The following is a 23,544-nucleotide window of genomic DNA, read 5'->3' on the forward strand; positions in this document are numbered from 1 at the left end:
CAGGGAAATGCAAATCAAAACAACCCTGAGATTCCATCTCACTCCAGTCAGAATGGCTAAGATTAAAAATTCAGGTGACAGCAGATGCTGGTGAGGTTGTGGAGAAAGAGGAACACTCCTCCATTGCTGGTGGGATTGCAAGCTTGTACAACCACACCAGAGTTCCTTTTGAGAAAACATCTGGTTCCTATTCTTTGGAATACCCATTCAATTGGAATCATTTCACATGGGAGTGCAATGAAAGCAGTCTCCTCAAATTTCTTGGTGAAAGCAGTTTTTATGCTAGCTTCCTGTAACAACTGGGATATGCAGTTGGTGATCTTATTGGAGATGGCAGCTTTGAACTACAGGTGGTTCTTTCTACCTGCATTCCCTGCTGTAATTTGGTCCTTAGACTGTAGGAGGACTCTTCCTGGATTATCTAACAATTCATAGACTTCTTTTGTTTTACTCTCAGAGTTTCTTCCCAATGTTCAGTACTTAGGCTGTTGCCATTATCCTAGGTGACCTAGAGGAGCAGACTGCTGGTGTGTGTGTGGGGGGGAGGCAGTGCTGCCTTGGGGGTAGGAAAATAATAGAGACTTCTATGTGCAGGAAAAGCAGCCATCCTGACCTTTGCCTTGGAGGACTAACCCCCCTCCCCTATGAGTTTTTACTCTATTATAATTTAAATTATTCCCATTTGTATTTGTAGTTTTTATCTTTATATCTTTCCTGTGCCCTGGACTGCCCACTGCCTGACCCCCTGGTCTCTCAGGCAGTTCCCAATTAGGTCCTCCTGCAGGAGATGCCTTTGTGGCTGTGCGGCCCTGATGTTTATGCAGAGGCAGCCGCTCTGTTCCTCCTACATTTATTGGTTAATTTTCTTTTCCTTTGTAAATCCATGTCTTGCTTTCCTCTTAGGTACATTTTAATAGTATTCTGACTCTAACATTTCTAAACTTAAATTTAAAAATTATCTTCTCATATTTATTTTCGTTTAAATTTTTTCTCATTATTGGGGAAAAACTTTTTTTTCTTTCTCTTTTTTTCTACTCTTGGTTTTTTTTTTCCTTTTCCCTCTATAATATTCAACTTCAGATGAGAAGCTCAATGAATCAAGCAAAAAATAGTGGACAGCATCATGTGTAGACTTAACCAAGAGAAGAAAGACAATCAGAAATGGAACCCAAGGATGCTGACATACTACATTTGAAAACCAATAAAGAAAAAATAATTGAGCATGATTATACTAACCAAGAAGTCCGGAATACAGTCAAGAGACCAAATCTAAGATCCATGGGATAGGGGAAAATGCTAAGGTAAAATGAATGGCATATAGAATTTATTCATTAAGATGGCAACAGAAAAATTTCCAAATATAGAGAAAGAAATAGATTTCCAAAAATTAAAAGAACATTAAATAGAAATGACCAGGGATAAATCTCTCCATGACATATAGTCAAGGTGTTATAAGATATTGGGAGAAGATACCAGTCTACTTTCAAAGGAGGAAACAGAAGAGCACCAGATTTCACATTAACAATGCTGAAAGCTAAGAAAGTATGGGGTGGTATATTTCAAGTCTTGAAAGGATACAACTGCCAAGCCAGATGCTATATTCAGCAATGCCATATTTTAAAATTGATGGAGCAATTTGGAAAAATTGAAGGATATTTCCAGATATGTATGAAATAAGACAGCTAATGACTATCAAGTCAACACCGCAGAGCCATACAGGACGCCATATACAAGGGAGAAAAAACAAGACATATTCAACTGCAAGAGCACAGTAGAATAAATTTCATGAGAGGAATGAATGAACACGGGGCACTAGGAAGGAATTAATGTCCTGTACAGTGAATCAGCAAACCCTAAGGATGAGAGAAGGAAAAACAACAACAAATCCAACCAACCAGAAAAACAACAAATAAAATTATAGGAAATAGCTAACATCTCTCAGTAGTAACCTTACATGTAAAGGACAGCAACTCACCAAAAAGATGCTGATTGGATAAAAAAAAAAAAATCTACCTATTTGTTGTCACATTGAAACATGCCACATTGGCAAAGAAATCCATAGACTGAGTCAGAGGGCCATCAAGTGAAGACGTCTGAAACAAGCTGGGATGGTTACTCTGATATCTGACATTTGATAAAGTAGATTTCAAACCAACATTAGTTATCAGAAGAGATAAAGAAGGTCATTACATATTAATGCAGAGAATAGTTCACACGCAAACATACAAATAAAGTATATATGCATCACAGTTTGGGGACTTGAGTGTCATGAAATGAATACTGATAGACCTAGAAGGTGACACAGGTCTTGATACAATAATAACGCACGATGTCATTATCCAACTCTCATCTTTAGGTTAGTTTTTCCATCTAAAAGCCAAGAAGGCAACTTCAAAGTATTCCACAGAACAAACAGATATGACAAACATCTGTAGAACATTTCATCTAACAGATCTGAGAAACACAGCCCATGGAACAGTTTCCAATACTGAACACATTCTTAGCAACACAGTAAATCATACACAATGCAAATGAATTAAAATAATTTATTGAATCTTATCAAATACTAGCATAATAAAACTAGAAATTAACAGCAAAAGAACCACAAACAAACACGTAAAAAACACCACTATCACTTCCACCACCCAAACCAAAACAATAATAACAACAACAAAAAACCTAACCAAAACCAAAACCAAACCCAGAGAAATTACAGAAATAACCAGAGATTGATAATATATCCTTGAATCATCAATGGTTTATTAAATAAATCAGAAAGGAAATACTTGCTAGAATCAAATGACCATGAAAGCAGAATACCAAGACCTTTGGGATTCAGCCCTAACAGTCCTAGGAGGAAAGTTAATAACTATAGCAAATCAAAAGATTTTAAATACCTACCCTATGTGCCTACAATAAAAACTTTAAGACACTGAGGAAAGAAGTTAAAGGAGATTCTAGAAGACAGAAAAATTTTCTCATGCGCGTGAATTAGAAAAGTTAATATTATCTAATTATTTTACTACTGAAAGCAACCCATTTATTTAACACAATATCAAACTTCCATTTATATTTTCAGAACAAGAAAAAAATGTAATTCTAAATGCATGTAGGAGCATAGTAAACTCCAAACAGCCAAAACAATTTGAATTTTTACTTGACCAAGAAGGAAACTTATCTATATCTTTCACCCTACAGATAAACCAATTCAAGGTGGCTCAAATTGCTTAATGTAGTCCCTTAAAGTTTGAAACTATTAGGAAAAAACACAGAAGAAACACTTTAAGAAGCAGGCTTCAGCAAAGGTCCTTCTTGATAGAACTCCAATAGCACCAAAAATAATTAGGAAAATTAAGTATAGAGACAGCTTACAGAATGGGAAAAAACAATCTTTTCCAACCATACACCTGAAGAGGAATAAATATCTAGAATATATAAAGACCAGAAAATTTGAATCATGGAAAAAATCATCCTATCAATAAATGGGCTAATGAAATGGGCAGATTGTTTTCAAAAGAAGAATATAAATCACCAGTATGTATTTGAAAATGTGTTTAACATCCTTCACCATCTGGGAAATACAAATTAAAACTGCTTTGACACTCTATTTCACCCCAGCCAAAATAGCTATCATTAAGAAAACAAATACTGGCAAGTACATAGGTAAAGGCCAACCTTTGTACACTGTTGGTTTGAATGCTAGTTTGTTTAAGAACTGTGGGAGTCAGTGTGGGGGGTTCTCAAAAATCTAAAATTAAACTATCATAGGATCTAACTATACCTGTCTAGAACTTGAAAGACTAATTATTGTATCACACAAATATTTGCACATTCATGTTTATAGATGTAGTGTTCACAGTTTTAAGAAAAGGAACCAGCCTAGATGTCCATAATCAGATGAATGGATAAAGAAAATCCAAGGGCATTATTTTTCAGGCACTAAGAATGAGAACATTATATTTGCAAGAAAATGGATGGAGTTAGAGATCGTTAGGTAAGTGAAAAAGCCAGTTTCAGGAAAACAATACCACATGTATTTTCACATATGTATATGGAATCTAAATTTAAGCTCTGTATGTCTGTACATGAGTGTAGGTTATGACATTAAAAAGATCAGAATGGGATGAGGGAAAAGGATGATGGAATCCCATAAGACATGAAAACAGGAAGAAGAATTCTTTGGAGAGAAGGAACCAGAATGAGAAGGCAGAGATGGTAGAGGGAAGTGGTGGGGGAAGTTAGTAGGAAGCAAGCAGAATAATATCTGGCTATGAAGCCACCGGGACACCTGTGCTGGTTTGAAAATGCTTGGTTCATGGAGTGGCATTATTAGGAGGTGTGGCCTTGTTGGAGTAGGAAGTGTGCCACTGTCGGGGTGGGACTTAAGAGTTTCTATCTGCCTGAGGATGCCAGAGTCTTCTGTTTGTCTTCAGAACAAGATGTAAACTCTCAGCTACTCCAGCAGTATGTCTGCCTGGATGCTGCCACGCTTCCTCCAGTGATGAAAATGGACTGAACCTCAGAACTTGTAAGCCATCCCCAACTAAATGTAGTCCTTCATAAGAGTTACCTTGGTCATGGTGTCTCATCTCAGCAACGAAATCCTAACTAATACAACACCCATCACTTTGCATGACAACTTTAAAAAATAACACACTAATAAGGTAATTAACACACTAATTACTTTGCCTTATTATTTCCTAGTTTCTTGACCACCTGATTGTTCATTTGACACCTGCCTATGGGGCTGTCACAAAGGGATGAATGACAGTGGGAATGTGTGTCAGCGGGAGCCAGTCACCTTAAATCTGAATGCTGATTTGGAATCTAGTTTCCATTATTCCTAAGGAACATTTAGTTCCATGAATATTTATCTTCACTTTACATGTTAATTGTTGCCCCCCCCCCATACATACTTTTTTTGTGTCCCCAGCACTTTGGTCAATACACCCTGCTTCAGGATGACAAAAGTGATGAACAGTGAATAAAGCGATAGAACACACAGATGCAGGAGTGAATGTTTGCCTGAAAGGAGTCAGTAACCCTAGCAATGAAGGGATGTAAAAGGAGATGGTTAAAAAGAAGAGCAGAAGTTGTTTAGTTATAAGTTGATAATGCTCATTGAAGAAAAGAAACTGCCTAATTTATAAGAAATGAGACAGCTGAATTTTAACAGTTCTTTTCTGTCTTGAAAAGACCGTAATTTGATATTTTTTTAATGATAAAGTTTTAAAAGAAATCTTGAATCTTGGTTTCAGGCTGCATGATTGTTTAGGAAATGCCCATTTGGAAGAGAAAGTACACTTTGGCATTTATGGCCTTGCAAATTGGGCACCAAAGCAGGTCTAGAGCTAACTGGGAGATCAGGAGAAGGGAGCAGAGAAAGCTACAATATAGTTTCTGGAGTCTTATGGGGTGTGATTTATAGAAAGGGCTGACCTAGGATCAGGAAAGTCCACTGTGCCCTCCTGGATCTCCTTTTGGAGAGAACTCAGGCATGCAGAGCTCTAATTTCATGCAGGCCAATGAGTAGAAATTCTGAAGTAATAATGGTAATTAAAGTATTGGACATTTACAAAGCATTTATATTATGTATAATATACATGTAGGTTGAGTTTCTTTTTCATGAGCTTTTATTAATCTCTGATATTTCTCACATACAAGGGCAAAGGTGTTCTGTAGCAGGTATTTTAAAAGCTTTGTGTTTTGTTGAGTTCCCGTTAAGACTAAATTTTCTCATCACAGGAGAGAAGTGATCATAGCTAATACATAAATTAGTGGGTGTAACTTATGACGATGAATTACTGCTATGTACTGAGGCAGTGGGCTCCATTTATCAATTCCAGAAGCATATCATTGAGTTTTAATTTCTAGACCTGAGACTCAAATGCAAACCTGTCTGTGCCAATACCCACTCTCTCAGCCATTTATTAGATGGCTTGATATCAGGTTTCAGAAGGATAACATCGGAGGAAGAATGTAGTATAGATTGCAAGGAAAAAACTGGAAGGCTGGAGACAAGTCCAGATGACAAAAATCAACATGAGATTTGCTGGCATGTAAAAGAAAGATGTCGCAGTAAGGACTGATGGGAGAAGGTGGCTAGGAGTTTAAGGAACGTAATCCTCCTGACTTGGCCAGTCATGGGTTATATAATGGTAAGTTAGAACTTGGAATGCTTAGATAAGGGTTTCTGGAACATTTTGGAAAACTAGCACATGCTATCTTACTTGTGAGCCATGGCAACTAAAAATGAGACCCAGCTCTGTACAAGATGGACCAGTCTTGCCTTTGTGGACCAAGACACGGATTCTCTCCAAGTATGGAGAAAATACATTGAATGTGAGCATGATTTTCCTGGCCCAGCATGCTCTTCCTGTGGATCCGCACTATTTTTTCAACATGGGCCTATCTTTTCTACTTGAGTCATCCCTTGACTTCTCACTAATTAGTAAGTAACTAGGATTGTAACCACTTGGCACAATTCCCTACAGGAACTCTGCAGTACAAAACAAACTGTGTCATTCACATAAACACTCTTGGAACTACAGATTGTTTGCAGGGCTAAGGGCAAGTTTTACATGCTTTCAAATCAGTGCTAATGCTTTTGTCTCCTCTCCTCCCCCCCCCCCCCCCCATTCCCCTTTTCATAGTGGTTCTCCCTTCTCCCTAACTAGCCCCCAAGCTGACTCCCCCCCCCCCACGTTGCCCGGCTCGGTGAGATGGCACAAAGTCTATCAGTGGCAGAATGCCCAAGCCTTTCCTGATTCTCTCTTTGGAAACAAATATCTCCTTTTCCCAGTATATTGCCTTCTGTGCTTGTATTCCAGAACTAACCAGGGTTCATCTTAAATCAGAGTTGTTTATGTGTGCATTTGTCTTCTCAACTTGATTGCGGGTAAGTGGGGAGCCAAAGGCAGTAATATCTCATTTGGTTTTTCTAATTTGGGTCAGCATGAAATGGGTTTGCAGTTGAATCTAAGATCAGATGGAAAAGGATCCAGAAATCATGAGGACAGGGGACCGAGGGACCATCAGCCCTCTCAGATGTTGAGAACAATACAGTAGAGATAATGCTTTTTATGGTTTTACAAGGTATTTGCATCCACTAGAATACATAGGTAATAGATTATTAAAATAGGTTTTAAAATAGTGAATATAAAATAGGCAGTACTTTAATAATAAAAATACTGAATTGTAGACATTTTTCAATATTTTAGTAGAAGATTTCTGTTGCTTGGGGAATATAAAGAACAGAGATGATACAAAGACAGAGCCAACACAACAGCTCTCTCTAGAGAAACTGCAAATGCCAGACATTCACTTATGCTGGCAAGGTCTGTATTAGATTCCGGGCAAGGGCTAATGACAGTCTTGGCAAGTTGGGTGCATCTCACTGTGTTTGGTGTCTTACTTGGAACCACCAAAGGAGGAGACATGGAGATGGGGTTGCAGGGTTCTTCATGTGGAAAGTATCAAGAAGTCCAAGTGAAAACTAAAAAAAAAACAAACAAAAAATCAGGGAAATGGAGGGCATGGATTAGAATCCCTTAGAGATCACGAGTGACTAGATCACCACCCACAATAGAGAGGTGGGTCTAAGTTTTCTGAGCACCATCTGAAGATTCTTCTAGAATGTGTATGTAAGTAGTGCTACAGTGAGAAGGGGAGCTATCTCTAACCATCCATGATTCAGCACCCACTCCCACCCCCACCTCTACCCCTGCTGCAATGCATTGCTTGGTTATGTTTCTATGTTGTCAAGAGTTTTTACATGGCAGAGCAGAAAGGCAGGACAGTGGGACATGCCAGTTTCCTGGGAACCTGCCATCATAGTGGCAGGTCTTCTTGGGATGGACAGGGCATCACCATTGGCTGTCCCAAGTGTGGAGCAAGAGTCAAGGGAAATGACCTAGTCATGGTCCCTCTCTTTGGAGGAAACCCTGGCCGAGGACCTCAGGGTCTGAGTTAGTCTAGGTTTCATGGCATTGTGCTGCTATCATAAGACACAGATATTGCCTCATCTAACTTCATGATTCCTCCATACTGGTAGGCTTGGAAGGAGAAATGGAACTGTCTAGGATAAAAAATTACCATTGTAGAAACAATAGAAAGAACATACTTCAACAAGTGTCGAACAGATGGCCATGATAGTCTTTCTTTATGTGTACAGTGCTTTAGAGGCATCCAGTAATGGCACTAATATTCTCAGGACAGTGCTCTGTTGAGCCTCATCACTGTGCTTTCCTAAGCTGCCTCTCTGGCTTCCTTTGTGAAGGAGATACTTTCCATTACTTTGTGTGAAGTAAGAAACTGAACTTCTAACACAACGGAATTTGGCAAAGAGGCAAAGATGGAGTCAAGGCAGTCCAAACACAGGTCTCTTCCCAGTCTGTTTATTTCCCTGTCCCTGTAGGCAGCAGAAGACAAATGTGCTATGTAAACAGCATTTTCATTTCCCGTGTAGATGTCTGTTTCTCTGTATTCAATTCCCAGGAAACATTTCATGAGGTGAAAGTACCTGTTTGCAGAAGTTTCGGGAAACCCCAGTGCTACAAAGGTAAATACACTGCCTCAGTATGAATTCTAGCCCCCTCATTCAGCAAACAATGAATACTGCCAGCTGCTGTTCACTAGCAGGCAGGGTAACTCCAGAGAGGGAAAACCTGCAGAAATGACTCTGCAGAGAGCCAAGACCCCTTCAGAAGGAGTCTCTGGCTGTTCCACTGTGGGTAGCAGGGCTTTAAAAGGGAGTGTTACCAGAACTTAGAAAGGATTTGCTTAGCAACATGCGCTCACGTGTTCTCTTGGACTTTGCAGGGTTTACTCCTTGTGCAAAGACTCTTCGGGAAAATGAAAGGCATAAGATAAAGGGTTAAAAATGGAGACTTTGTGTTGCTGCCTCCACTCCCCATCATGACAAAAGCACTCAACTTGGGTGGGTCACACACCTGTAACTCAAGCTCCAGTGCCACTCAAACTCTCTGACTTCCATGGGCACCTGTATTGCCACGCACACACACAGACACGTATACATGAACAAAAGTAAAAGTATACATTTTAAAGGAATGCATAGATCTTTGATGGCAAGTGATGTAGATTCACTTTGTAGTCGGTACCTGACACAAGGGACCCAAGCAATGAGATACAAACAATTTTAAATACATATGACAACAGTCAATGTTGTCACTACATTTTAGGTTTGTTTTTTTTTTTTTAAATTCTCATGACAAAATAGAACATAGAAATGTACTAATGTGATGTCTTAATTGAATGAATGTTGCCACATGTAATTTAAAGTGTCAGACTTATATTATTGAAGAGTCAAAACAGGGTTAAAAAATTTTGTCCTGGGATTCACCTTTGACATAAAAATCAAATTTAAACATGAGCATAGTAGAATGAAACAGGCATTGGTAGAATCAAATAACATATTTACTTGCTAATTTGTTACCAGTGTACAAGTACCAGCACAGAATCATGGGGGTGGATGGGCTGCATCAAGATAAATTTTTGGACAACAGACAGAGGTTGAATGTAGCTACTGTGTGATTCTCCTAGTTAGCTCCTGGGCTATTGTTGCCTAATGGAATGAAGCTAGACCAAATTTAGTGGGTTCAAATAGCCAGGCAGCCATGTAGTCTTTGCTTCCACATGGCTTAGTGGGGTCAGCTCAACTAAGGCTGGGGTCTATTTCCAAGACAGCTTCAGCCATGTGGCTGTAGAGCTTTGCTGGCTGTTGTCTGAGAGCTCAACTGTCATTCCTGGTTTGGGTCTGAGTTCTTCTCTGCATATGGTTGTCACATGACTAGGCTAGACTTATCACCGTGTGGCAGCAATAAATGCATTATCAGACCTTGATCCAGAGCTGTTTGCCTCGATGTATGAATTCAGATGATGCTGCCATTTTGTAAGTTTTAGGTATAAAATGTGTATATCATCAGGGAAGCCAAACTCTAGCAACAGACAGGAAGACATATATTCAATGGGATCAGGGCACACATGAATATATTTAGTCTGTGGTATACATGTGTGCATGTGTGTGCATGTGTATGTGTATGTGTGTATGCTCATGTGTGTGTATGTACGTGTGGTTTTGTGTATGTGTGTACTTGCATGTGTGATGGAGTTGTAGAGGCCAGAAGCTCGCATTGGGCGTTTTCCTCAATCTCTCTCTCTCTCTCTCTCTCTCTCTCTCTCTCTCTCTCTCTCTCTCTCTCTCTCCATCTATCTATCTATCTATCTATCTATCTATCTATCTATCTACCTACCTATCTATCTTTGAGACAGAGCCTTTCATTGAGCTTGGAGCTCACCCATTCAATTAGACTGGTTGGCTAGGAAGCCCCGGGGATCCTCTGTCTCTGCCTCTACTGGTACATACACTACTACCATGCCCAGCTTTTCACATGAGTGCTAAGCGTTTGTACTCAGGTCTTCATGCTCACACAGTAAGAACTTTTAACCCCTGAGCCATCTCCCCACCTGAGTGTGCCATGTATTAGGAGCCCATAAAGTAAGTCTCTGCAGTAACTCAATGTATTATAATTTAGGGACAACTTACGTGCTGTGTGGGTCGGGGTTACTTATTTACTGGCTAGTGCAATGAAGGACTGAAGCCCTTAAGTGTCAATCTGGGAAGGAGGCTGGGGAAGGGAGAGGGTGTGGAATTAATTATCTGTGAGATGTGAAACAGATTTTGTCAAATCAACAGTTTTTAAAAGTCCATAGCATGGTCTGTTCACCTGTATAAAGTACCAGGGGGAAACATAAAGCCCCTTATCTACATTAAGATCAAATTGAACTGGCCACTTGTATGTTAATAATGCTGGTACTGTACTTTTCAGGGGGACAAACAGTGAAGATAGAAAATGCTGGTTAGTTTTTTAAAGTATTTCTATTTTTTTTAAATGTTTTTATTTTCTGGGAGTCATATTGTTCAGGCTGGCCTCAAAATTGCTGTGTAGCTGAGGATGACCTTGAACTTCGGATCCTTCTCCCTTTACTACCCAAGCACTAGGGATTGCATGCACGTACACTGCAGCTGGGCTCTGAGCAGCTGTTCAGACTCAACTCCACATTTTTCAGTAAGAAACCCTGTCAAGGAACTTTGGACAGTTGGCTCCAGTTTTACCATCGGGCCGGCCTTCAGGCTTTTCACAGTATCTTAGCTTCTGGGTGCAACCAAAGAAGAGAGGAAATCTTTTTCATTAGAATTCAGACTAAGTATTCTTGACTGTACCTCCATCAGCTGAAGCCGTCCTTGCCAGTGTCATTAAAATTTGATAGTTTGTTACTTAACTCTCTGGAAATGTATCTGAGTTAGAGTCCCTACCCTTGCTAAGAGGACTTTTAAAGCAAATCTTGTGAGTTCATGTCCTAAAGCAATATTCCCTGTTGATCAAAGTCTCTGGCCCTACTATTTTCAGGATCATTCCCATAATTAAGATTTCTGCCTTGTGTTAATTTCCCTAGGGACTGCCCAACCTCTTGGAAGGAATATTTCCTAATTAAAGATACCTTGTGAGCGAGAGCTTCTGTAGTATTAGAGAAGACTGCTAAGCATAGCTTGACTCTTTGCGAAATGTCAGGGTCCCTAACAATGATGGAATCCATTCTGTGTGCAAAATTGTTGCCAAAAGTCCATCTTTTACAAAAGAAACAGTTGAAGATCAAAGGGACCAATTACATAGGTTATCAACAATGACACAGCTAATATAACTACTGGGACTTGAGCCTGGGTGTGGTGAGTTCTGCAGTTGTTGCCACCTTTCATAGAGCCATTCTCACTGTTGGCCTACAAGAGATGACTGTTTCTTCAAAGTGTGGCCCAGGGATCAGCAATCTCAGCTAGGCCTTGTTGACGAATACAGACCTTGGTCACATCATCGGGCCGCAGAGTCACAAACTCTGAAGGTCTCACCCAACTTTGTCCCCTCCATTCTGGTGACTGGAGATACACTGTCATCTTTGAGAACTCCTTTCACTGGTATTTTTGTTTTACCAGAAATACCATATATCACAGGGCTCGCTGACAAAGCTGTCCCACTACAGGCTTCTTTAAGCATCTGTATGCGTCAGAAACGAGAGTGCTTCTGGGAAGCCATGCACATTCAGCAAATTCCCTAGAAAGAGCTGGCCTCCATGTCACAGGCTCACATTTTGCTTGGGACTCACATTTACTCCATTTCCCAACACTGTAGCTGGTCCTGCACTTCTCTCTCTTAATGGTAAAAAAAAATAGATAACGATGCTAGCTTTCTTCCCTCACCAAAATAGTATAAGAATTAATGGGTTATAGTAAACTCTTTCAGTTCCTGGAAGAAAGGCAGTAGATAACTACAATATTAATATTTTAAACAGGTTGATTCAGGGTGGAGGTTAGATGTCTTTTTTTGTTTCTTTTGGTGATTATACATGCTGCTGTCTCTTGAAAAACATTTTTTTTCCTTAATTAAAAAAAAAAATCTTTAAAGGCATCAACCAGCTTTCTTTCTTAGCATCCAGGGGAAAGACAGTTATGATGAAAAGGTTCTTTTTCTGAGCGAAACTGAGATTTCAAAATTCTTCATTTCCCCAGTTATCTGTGCTTGCTTCTAAGCTGCCACTCTGGATCCTGGGTATGAACTTGAACTCTGGTTCGGCTATTCACTAGCAGTTAAACTTGGGAGAGTAACTTCCCTCCTCTGCTTACTCCTCTTCTCATAGGGTGAAAAGGTTAGTGATGATGTTAAATTAGGAAATGAATCTCAAGGCCTTAACCTATAGTGCTAGATATTGTTACTCTAAAATCATTGGATGTAACTCCTGATTTAGCTCCAGGTGTAGCTCCAGTGCACATGCCTAGTATCCAGGAGGCACTGGACTTCATCTCTAGAGTTGAAAAATAAAATGTCATCATGTTAACTAGATTTTTCTAGAAGGCCTGGCTATTTGGGTGCTTTAGGACAATACCCACAGCCTCTCTGCCTCTCTGCTGTTCACTTCAATGGGATTCAACATTCAGCATGTGTTTCCTGAGGCCACACTAAATGTACCAGGGCTATCACAAGCATGAGAGAAATTACAGCAACCGTGGATGGAAATCCCTACTTGGAAAACTTGTCTGTAGGGCAGCAGGCCTTTCTTGATCATGTCATTCTAGTTTTATAGTATTTAATATGTGCTGACTTAATAGAATGCATTTTCATACTGAAAAATTTTCTATCTGGACAGGGAACTCTCCTTCTTGTGAAGGATTACTTTTTTGGTTTTTAATTTTTTTCAGTGCTAGGGATAGACTCAGCACTTAGTGTATACAAGGCAAGTGCTCTCTCAGTGAGCCAAAGCAAACAGCCAATGAGCAGTGAATTCTGGGAGGCAGTTGGCTGTCACTGTGTCATCTTCTTTGGATTGGCAAATGCCTGGAAGCCCATGGCCAGTCAAGAAGGTGAGTATGAAACTTGGTAGACAGGCTGTAGTTTCCCTTCCCTTCCCTCACCTCCCCTTTCCCCAGATCCACCCTCTTCTACCTCCCCTCAGAAAAGAGCAGGACTTCCAGGAACATCAATGAAATTACTGACTAACAAGCTACAATCAGACCAGGCAAGGTTGAAATAGGAATAAAATTTCACATCAAACAATGAAATAGGAATAAAAGGGTCCTAAAGGCAGGCAAAAGAGTCAGAGACAGTCCCACTCCTATTGAGAATCTCACGAGAATTCCAAGTTACACACATCTATGCAGAGGACAAAGGTCAGATCAATACAAGCTCCCTGATCTCTGAGCCCACTTGAGTCCCAGTCAGTTAATCCTGTGGGCCTTGTTCTGGTGATGTCCTGGACTCTTCTGGCTCCTCCAATCGTCTCTTCTCCTCTTGTGCAGTACTCCCTGAGCTCTGCCTAAGCTTTGCCTGTGGTACTCTGCATCTGCTCCCACCAGTTGCTGCATGAAGTCCCTCTGGTCTCTCTGATGACCATTATACGAGGATCCAGTCACAACACTCCTGCAGGCATGACAAGCTGTAGGTTGGAGGGTTTGTGGCCAAGTTGGTGTTCCAGTCACTCTATTTGAGGCCTTGCCTGGTTACAGAGGATAACTGGTTCTAGAGCCATGACCTCCATTTCTCGGAGTCTTCACTAGTTTCATCCTCATAGATTTCACTAGGTTTCTACCTCACCCTGAAATGCTCCCAATTCCCGCCATCTGGAAAAATGATGTTATTTTTCTAAATAGCTGATTAATACTCCACTGTGTAAATGTACCATTTACTACATACTGGCAAGGATGTAGAGCAAGAGGAACACTCATCCATTTCTGGTGGGAGTGAATACTTGTATAGCCTCTTTGGAAATCAATATGGTGGTTTCCCCAGAAAATTGGGAATGGATCTACCACAAGACTAGACATATAAGTCCTGGGTATATATCCAAAGGGTTTTCTACTATATTACAAAGACACTTGCTCAATTATATTCATAGCAGCTTTATTGATAATAGTCAGAAACTGGGAAAGTCCTAGATATCCCTTAACCAAAGAATGGATTTTTAAATATTTTGGATATTAGCCCTCTATCAGACGTGGAGTTGGTGAAGATCTTTTCTCATTCTTTGGGCTGCTGTTATGTCCTACTGACAGTGTCCTTTGCCTTACAGAAGCTTTTCAGACTCATGAGATCTTACCTATTAATCGTTCATTTTAGTACCTGAGCTATTGGTGTTCTGTTCAGAAAGTTGTGTCCTGTACCAATGTGTTCAATACTATTCCCCAATTTATCTTCTATCAGGTTCAATGTATCTGGTTTTTGACCTACTTGGACTTGTGTTTTGTGCAGGGTGATAAATATGGATCTATTTGCAATCTTATGCATGCAGACATCCACTTAGACAAGCACCATTTGTAAAAGATGCTTTCTTTTTCCCACTTTATATTTCTGACTTCTTTCTCAAAAATCAGGTGTCCATAGGTATATGGATTTATGTTGGAGTTGTTGATAATGCCATTTGTCAACATGTCACTTTTTATGCAATGTAGTTTTAATTACTATTGCTCCGTAGTACAGGTTGAAATCCGGGGTATGATACCACTAGACATTCTTTTATTGTATAGGATTGTTTTAGCTATCTTGTGCTTTTTTGTTTTTACATATGAAGTTGAGTATTGTTTTTTCAAGGTCTGTAAAGAATCCTGTTGGAATGTTGATGGGGTTTGTATTAAATCTGTAGTTTGCTTTCGGTAAGATGTTGGTGATATGCCCAGACCTTGGGGTCCCCACAGACCACCAAAGACTAACAGGAGTCCAACTTAAGCGGAGTCTTTATTCAAGTTTCAGCTTGCACCTTTCCAGCTCTTCAAATGCATTGAATGGTTGTGGAAGGTGCTGAGCTGGTGTCAGTCTTAGCTTTTCTATAGTTTAAGCTGGGTGAGGGGTTTTCTAACTTGTCTGTTACATGATTGGTTGGCATTTTAGAAAACACATTTTGCATGAAATTCTAGATAACATCATAAATTTTGCTATAACTTTAGTCATTTGCCTTGGACATGACACTAGTCATTTCCCCTTATCAAGGGTGGAGCGTCTGTTACTTAGGGGGTATCTTGGTTCCTGGACCAAGTTGTGGTTTTTTTCCCAGTTACCACATTCAAACTGAATATAAGCTGGACATAAGATGGAGTTTGAACACAAAATAGAATTAGCTGGCTGGGTCCTTCAGTTGATCCTACTGATCCACGGGCATGGGAGATCTTTCCATCTTCTAATATCTTCTTTTATTCCCTTCTTCAAGACATGCTTGGTTAGAGTCAACCTGAGATATTTTATATTTTTGTAGTGATTGTGAAGGACGTTGTTTCTCTAATTTTTCTAGACCCCTTTGTTATTTGTGTATAAGAGGGCTACTAATTTTTTTTTAGTTAATCTTTTACCCAGGACACTTTTCTGAAGTTTTTATTATCTGTAGGAGTTCCCAGGTAGATTGGGGGGGGGTGTTGCTTTTATCATCTGTGAACAGCATTACTTTGATTTCTTCCTTTTCAAATTGGATTCCCTTTATCTCCATTTGGTTGTTTTATTGCTCTAGGTAGAATTTCAAATACTACATTGAATATATATGGAATGAGTGGACATTCACTTCTTGTTTGTTTTATTTTGATGGACTTGCTTTGAGTTTCTTTCCATTTAATTTGGTGTTTGCAATAGAGTTGCTGTAAATTGTCTTTATTATGTTTAGGTATGTCCCTTGAATCCATGACCTCTCTAAGACTTTTTTATTATTATTATTATTTTCTTTATTTACATTTCAAATGCTATCCTGAAAGTTCCCTATACCCCACCCCCCTGCTCCCCTACCCACCCACTCCCACTACTTGGCCCAGGCCTTCCCTTGTGCTGGGTCATATAAAATTTGCAAGACGAAGGGGCCTCTCTTCCCAGTGATGGCCAATTAGGCCATCTTCTGCTACATATGCAGCTAGAGACACAAGCTCAGGGGGGTACTGGTTAGTTCATATTGTTGTTCCACCAACAGGGTAGCAGCCCCCTTCAGCTCCTTGGGTACTTCCTCTAGCTCCTCCATTGGGTACCCTGTGTTCCTTCCAATAGCTGGCTGTGAACATCCACTTCAGTTTTTGCCAGGCTCTGACATAGTCTCACAAGAGGCCGCTATATCAGGGTCCCTTCAGCAGAATCTTGCTGGCATGTGCATTAGTATCTAGGTTTGGTGGCTGATGATGGGATGGATCCCCCGATGGGGTAGTCTCTGGATAGTCCATCCTTTCATCTTAGCTCTAAATTTTGTCTCTGTACCTGTATTCTTTCATGAGTATTTTGTTCCTTACTCTAAGGAGGAATGAAGTATCCACACGATGGTCATCCTTCCTGGTTTTCTTGTGTTTTGCAAATCTCCAAGACTTTTATCATGAGGAGGTATTGGGTTTTGTCAAAGGCTTTTTCAGCATCTAATGAGATGGTCATATAGTTTTTTCTTTCAGTTTGTTTATATGGTGGGTTATATTGACAGATTTTCATGTTAAACCATCACTGCATGTCTCTGATAAATCCTACTTGATCATGGTAGAGGGCCTTTTTGATGTTTTCTTGAACTTGGTTTTCAAGTATTTTATTGAATATTTTTGCATCAACATTCATAAAGAAAATTATTCTATAATTCTCTTTTGTTGCATCTTTATGTGGTTTATGTGGGTATGGCCTCATAAAATAAAATTGGCAATGTTCCTTCTGTTTTTATTTTGTGGAATAATTTGGGGAGTATTGGCATTAGCTCTTCTTTGAAATTCTTGTAGTGTTCTGTATTACAACAGTCTGGCCTTGGACTTTTTTTCCTTTTTTTTTTCTTTTTTGGTTGGGAGACTTTTATTGACTCAGTCTACAAAACCCATCTTTTAGATGCTAATTCCTTTTTGTAGGCTTAGTGGTAACTGGTCAGTGTTCCTGTGAGGCTTTTGAGGATCAAGCAATGGGTTTTTAAAAACTCTTTGTTGGTTCTTTGTGAATTTCATATCAAGCACTGCAATCCCATTCATCTCCCTCACCCCTCATACCCACTTCCCACCCTTGCAACCTTTCCCCCAACAGAGAAAAAAAAACCTAGTTGTGAAAGCTGTCATGTGTCACAGTGTGTCCCATAGTAGTCCCTTTTGTCCACACATCTTTGCTTGCAAATGTTCATTGCAATGACTCCTTGGGCTTCTGCTTCTGCTACACTATCAGTAGGTCTGGCTCCTTCATGTACTCTGGCAGTTCATTGATGGGGTAGATGTTAGGGTGGGTCAATTCAAAACCCTGGATCTGAGCCTGAGAGTTATCTGAGCTGGTGAGCTCACAGGCTCTCCCTCATGCACTCTGGGCTGGATCATTGGCAACCTCTAGAAGGGCCAGCTCTACACTGCAGCCTAGGGGAGGGCCAAGACCTGCTCTTTTGAGTGATGTAGCTGGTGAGGGGCAGGGCTAGTTCTACCATTCTCATGACCTCAGGGCCAACCCTGGTAAGAAACAACAGAGCAAGAGCTTAGCAGCTGCAGATGTCTTCAGCAGGAAGAAGTGTTCTTTTATTTCTTACGACATAAATTAAACATCACAGTAGACATCAGGAAAGTTACAGAAACAGCAGGTATTTCTGGCGGTGTGTTAGCATTGCCTGGGCAGTGGATCTTGAAGTTTTGAGAAGCCCTAAGATCAGTAGCAGGGACTGGGTCACAGACAGGCTGAGATGCAGAAAGTCCCAGAGCCTCAGCTTCCGATGCTGGTTAAATCCAGCCCACTGACATCTAGAGATTGGAATTGTGCACAGCAGGTACACATTCCAGGATGAAATAGGTAGTAGTATGGGTAATTTTCAGCCACAGTCACCAGGCTGGGGAACATAAAGACCTGAAGTTAGGCAGGGATGCTGAGGGAAGTGGACAACGTCTTCTGTAGGGCAGAGAGGGCAGAGACTGTGCTAGCCTGGTTGCTCCGTGGAAAAGGAATGTGTAATTATAATGATGCCTGTGGCACAATAAGGCCAAGTCCAGATTGTTGGGCCAAGTTGGAAAGCACTCTGGCATTTAAGGAGCCACGAGGGTCTTGTGGACAGCTTCATTTCACTGGGTTGCTATACCCAAGTTAATAGCTTGCAATAGAAATTTAATCTCTCACAGTTGTGGAAGCTGGATATCCACATCAAGGTGCTGGAGGGATTGATTCCATTTGGAGATTGTGTGCTGTCTCTCTCTCTCCCTTCTCTCATGGCGGCTGATAGGCCTTGGTATTCCTGGACTAGTAGATTTTCTGAGCTCTGGTCTCCCTTCACAGTCCCTCGCCCTATATAGATCACCCATTGTTGGACTTTAAGCCCAGGCTCAATTTATATCTATGTTAAGGATCTTAAGATTTATCACGAGATCCTTAACTTACACCTGTAAAGGCCATTTGCATAATTTGCATAATTCTGAGGATTGGAACTTAGTCTTGTCTATGGGGGAGGTCAGTCAGTTCACCTGCTGCAATGGATGTAACCATGGAAGTCTGAACACCTGTGTTCTAATCCAACTAGACCTATCACAGGTGTACTTTAAGGTCTGCCATTTGTGAAAACATGATTAACAAATAGTTATTAAACATCAATCTGCTGGATGCACCATTCTGGATTTGGGGGTCCTAAATAATAATGCTGACAGTAATGTCTGTTGTCATAGAAACTGTTCTCCCGTTGCTATGACAAACACTTGACAAGAAGCAACTTAAGGGATAAAGGGCCAGTTTCAGCTACAGTAGTAGGAGATACAGCCCATCATGGTCACACTGCATTGGTAGTCTGGGAGCAGAGAAATGAATGTCCATGAAATAGTGCCACATTCTGGAAAATGAGTTTTTCCTGCTCAGATAAATCTTTCTGGAGGCATTCTCATAGACACACAAAAGGTTCATGGTAACTCTAAGTGTAGTCAAGTTGACAGTGAAGATTAACCATCATGGTGGGTAACAAATTCAAATATGTGTCACATCTGTATTTCTGCTCAAATGGGACTCAGAAGCCTTGAAACCATACAGGTCTGAAGGGAGAACGTGTCCCAGTAGGAGGGTATCCTTAGACATGGGGGCCCAGTAACTACACAGTTCTAAGGTGGGACATTGTCCCATTGGGAGGGCAGCCTGAGACATGGGAGCTCAGAAAACACATAGCTCTGAGAGGAAGCCTCCTCAGCAGAGGTTTTGCAGCTCCCAGGGGAGGGAATCCCCAGCTGAACTGAGGAACTCAGGGGCCTCAGCTCCACTCTTTCTCTTCGTTGCTCCTTTTCTTCTTGGCATCTTCTGATGAGAGAGCCCAGCAGGCAGGAAATCTCATGAAAGAGATTTTATTGGGGGGTCCAGGGTGTAGGGATGAATCCAGGCATGGCTGGCCTCTGCTACCTGGAGCAGATATTGGACAAAGACACAGTCATGATATAGGCTTTCTGAGGGGGCAGAGCTTTTCAGGGCAGAGATTTCCAGAGTGGGGATTGGTGGGATTTCAAGTCCTGAGCCTGGGGGGTTGGGGGGGGGAAGAAGACTTAGGAATTGGTGAGTTTTCCTGTTCAGGGGTGGGTAGGCTTTCTGCTTAGGGTTTGGTGTTTTTTTTTGTGGGAAGCTCAGGGATTGGTGTTTTTGTTTTTTTTTTTTTTTTTTTTTTTTGTGGAAAGCTCAGGGATTGGTGGGGTTTTGTGGGAAGCTCAGGGATTGGTAGGTTTCAGGGATGGGTAGCTCAGGATTTAGTCACCCCACTTTCCTTGCATCTGGCACATGTGTTAGAGTGGGCATTTCTTCCTGGCTGCAGCTGGCTTTTGCTAAAGCACCGTCTCTGTGGAGCTGCTGGATGGGGTGGAGAAGAGGTGCTGCCAGTCCCATAGGTGTCCCATAGGTGTCCCATAGGTGGACAGCTCCTATGGGACAGCTCCTGCAGTGGTGCTTCATGAAAGCTGTAGGCTGAGTCAGGAAAGGTTTAGTAACTGTGGACAGCTCCTCAGGCTGGTAGCAGGCTGAGGCAGGGAAGGCGTTGCCACAGTGGACAGCTCTTTAGGGTCAGCTCCCACTGAGGCTAGAAAGGCAGTGTGTTGCTGTAGGCAGCTCCTGCAGCTCCTGTGACAACTGCAGGCTGAGGGGATGTTGTGCTACTGGCCTTTTGAGATGAGCTGCCAATTTGGACAGCATCTGTGGGACATTCTAATGCCACAGCAGTAGGGCAGTAGGCTGGGCAGGAGGGAGGGGACTGCTGCCGCTTTGACAACCTTTGTGGTGTGCAGCTCAGGGACTACATCTGCTTGTTATGGTAACTATAGGGATATCAAATAAGGGAGGGGACATGGAGGCTGCAGTTCCTATCGTGTGGCCCTGAAAATTTGCCTAAAAATGACCATTCAAGTAATGTCCTCATGGAGGGGAGGGGGAGAGCCAGAAAGATACCTGGAGAAAAATAGTATCTTCCTTTAGAGGTGATAGGAAGTGAAAATGGCCTCAGCTTGAGCAGGCCTCACCTTATACAGGGAGGAAGAAAGGGGGGAAAGAGTCAGAGGAGAGATGAGTAATGATGACAATGATGCAGCTGTTTGCTGCTGCTGTGCTGAGATGATGATAATGATGATGGTGATGGTGATGATGACGACTATGATGATGATATCGATGGACACCTGGGTATCCCACTAGGACTTTATCATTTGCTCTGGGGTGAATAGGGCCCATAGGGGAGTCTAATTGGCACAGTGCTACTGGATTCAATCACAGAACCAATGATGCAATTGTATTGAAGACAGATGCAAGTCAGGTTGGCATTCAGGCACATGACTGGAATATCAACACTTGGAAGATGGAGGGAGGAGTTCAAGGCCATCGTCAGCTAAATAACAAGTTCAAGGCCAGCTTGAGCTACATGAAACATTGATGTGTGTGTGTGTGTGTGTGTGAGAGAGAGAGAGAGAGAGAGAGAGAGAGAGAGAGAGAGAGAGAGACAGAGACAGAGACAGAGACAGAGACACAGAGACACAGAGACAGACAGAGATACAGAGACAGAAACAGAGAGAGAGAACATCAGGAAGTAACTCATCAGAAGCAAAGCAGGAAGGACACTGGGACACTGGGACACTGGGACACTGGGACACTGGGACAGTTGCCCTAATAAGAGAGAAAGGAGAGTGTAAGAGGGTGTGCAACAGAGAAGCTGAGGCAGGTGGGTGGAACTTTGTGCATTCCAAAGTTTTGTCTGTCTTTATTTCTGCCCATCTTTCCTTTTGTCTAACTTTCCCCTTTTTGTTTTTCTTAATTTTTAACTTCTGGAATTTGCCAAGAATTGGATATGAAAAATGAAGTCCAGGAGTCAAGGGTGCTTCAAAGCGTTGAGACATGTCACACTGTTAGACAGTTTGTGGCTTAAGCTGTTAAGGCTCATGATGTTGCCCCACATTTAACTCGGGAGTAAATCAAGATTATATCACAGAGACACAGAGGTGGAATTTGGACTCTTATTTATAATATATTACTCCTAAACTCCCTATAGTCTATTGTTTCCACTATAAAAATGGATCTTACTATGTTACTTACAAGCATGGGATGGGAAGGACAATATGAGAATGACTTTCTAAACTCTATCATACTGTCTGAGTCTATATAATGTAGTGTGCTCAGTGCCTCACTTTTTGTGCTACTGAATGACATAGTTTATTATCTCTCACAGTTTTTGATCAGATCGCCTGTGCAGCTGAAGCCAGATAACACTTAAGCTAGAGTCATCTCAGATATCCCTCACATGTGCACTGTGTGTTTGGTGCTATTGACTAAGGATCTCAGTATTCCTATAGGTTGGAATACTTTCATGGTGTAGCCTTTTCACATGACCCAGACTTCCTTACAGCTATGTAGCTAAGTTTCAAAGTCAAGCATCCTCAAAGAGAAAGAATCCACTGGAATCTGTGTCATCTTAGAGGTCTATTCTGGGATGACATATAAAATCATTTCAGCCACACTTTATTAATGGAGGCAGTATCAAGAACTTGCTAGGTTCAAGGAGAGGATACAATCTCTTGAAAGGAATGGCTAAGTCTCAAGACAGAGAACCCATGGAATAGGATAGTATGTTATGGCCATTTCTGGAAAGCACTTTATACAATAAAGTAGTTGATGTAATCAAAGGAGGATCAAGTCAAGGAGGATTGATAAAATTAGACAGGCTGGGTTTTGAGTTTAAGCCCAGCATAAGTAAACACAGAAAAGGCTACAATGTCCCAGGCTTCTGCCCCTGTGGGAAATGGTAACAATAACGAATCAATCTTAACATGTTGTCAAAAGGCTGGGAAACTGTCAGTATACCTGGGGTTATAGAATCAGTATAAAGGGTGCACACAATTCTCTTTGCAATATAGTATCATTTCATATCTGTAGCTTTTGCTTTTTTAAAAAATAAGTTTGTCTTGAACATCTTTTTGTATGTCTCAATGTAAACATTGACATAATGTTTTAGAGATGCATATACCTCCACTGAACACACTAAGTACAACTTATCTGGCACTTTATAATTGCTGGATATTTAACTTGAGAACGTATTAACAGTTACATCCCATCCTGAAATAACCAACTTAGATACTTAATATAGTTATATTGTTTGGCCCAGTTTTTTCAATAAAAAAGGAATATTGATAAGCTTTTAGAAATTGATGTACTGAACCCATGTATGTCTTATTGTTAAAATTTGTTTTAAATTGTGAAACATTTAAAGCCAACAACAACAAAATCAGCAAAGTGTCTAATGACCACCAGTGTGCAGCTAGCTGCAATGTCTAATGATCACCAGTGTGCAGCTAGCTGCAATGTCTAATGACCATCAGTGTGCAGCTAGCTGCAGTGTCTAATGACCGTCAGTGTGCAGGTAGCTGCAGTGTCTAATGACCATCAGTGTGCAGGTAGCATGCTGTTTTAGTCTTCCATCATTGCTGGATCTAATTTTTGTTTTGTTTTGTTTTGTTTTGTTTTGAGTATTTGAACATCAAGGCAAAAAAGTGTCAACTGTGACACTTTTTTCTCTATTACTTTTGAATATGTG

The 23,544-nt window shown here is 41.0% G+C and overlaps 1 pseudogene; it reads right to left on the reverse strand.

Moving 5' to 3' along the window:
- LOC110316876 overlaps nt 1-495 on the reverse strand; it is a 4,310-nt pseudogene extending 3,815 nt beyond the window's left edge.
- Between the last annotated feature and the right edge of the window lie 23,049 nt (nt 496-23,544).

Source organism: Mus pahari, chromosome 2, assembly GCF_900095145.1.
Source record: "Mus pahari chromosome 2, PAHARI_EIJ_v1.1, whole genome shotgun sequence".
NCBI classification, from domain to species: Eukaryota; Metazoa; Chordata; class Mammalia; order Rodentia; family Muridae; genus Mus; species Mus pahari.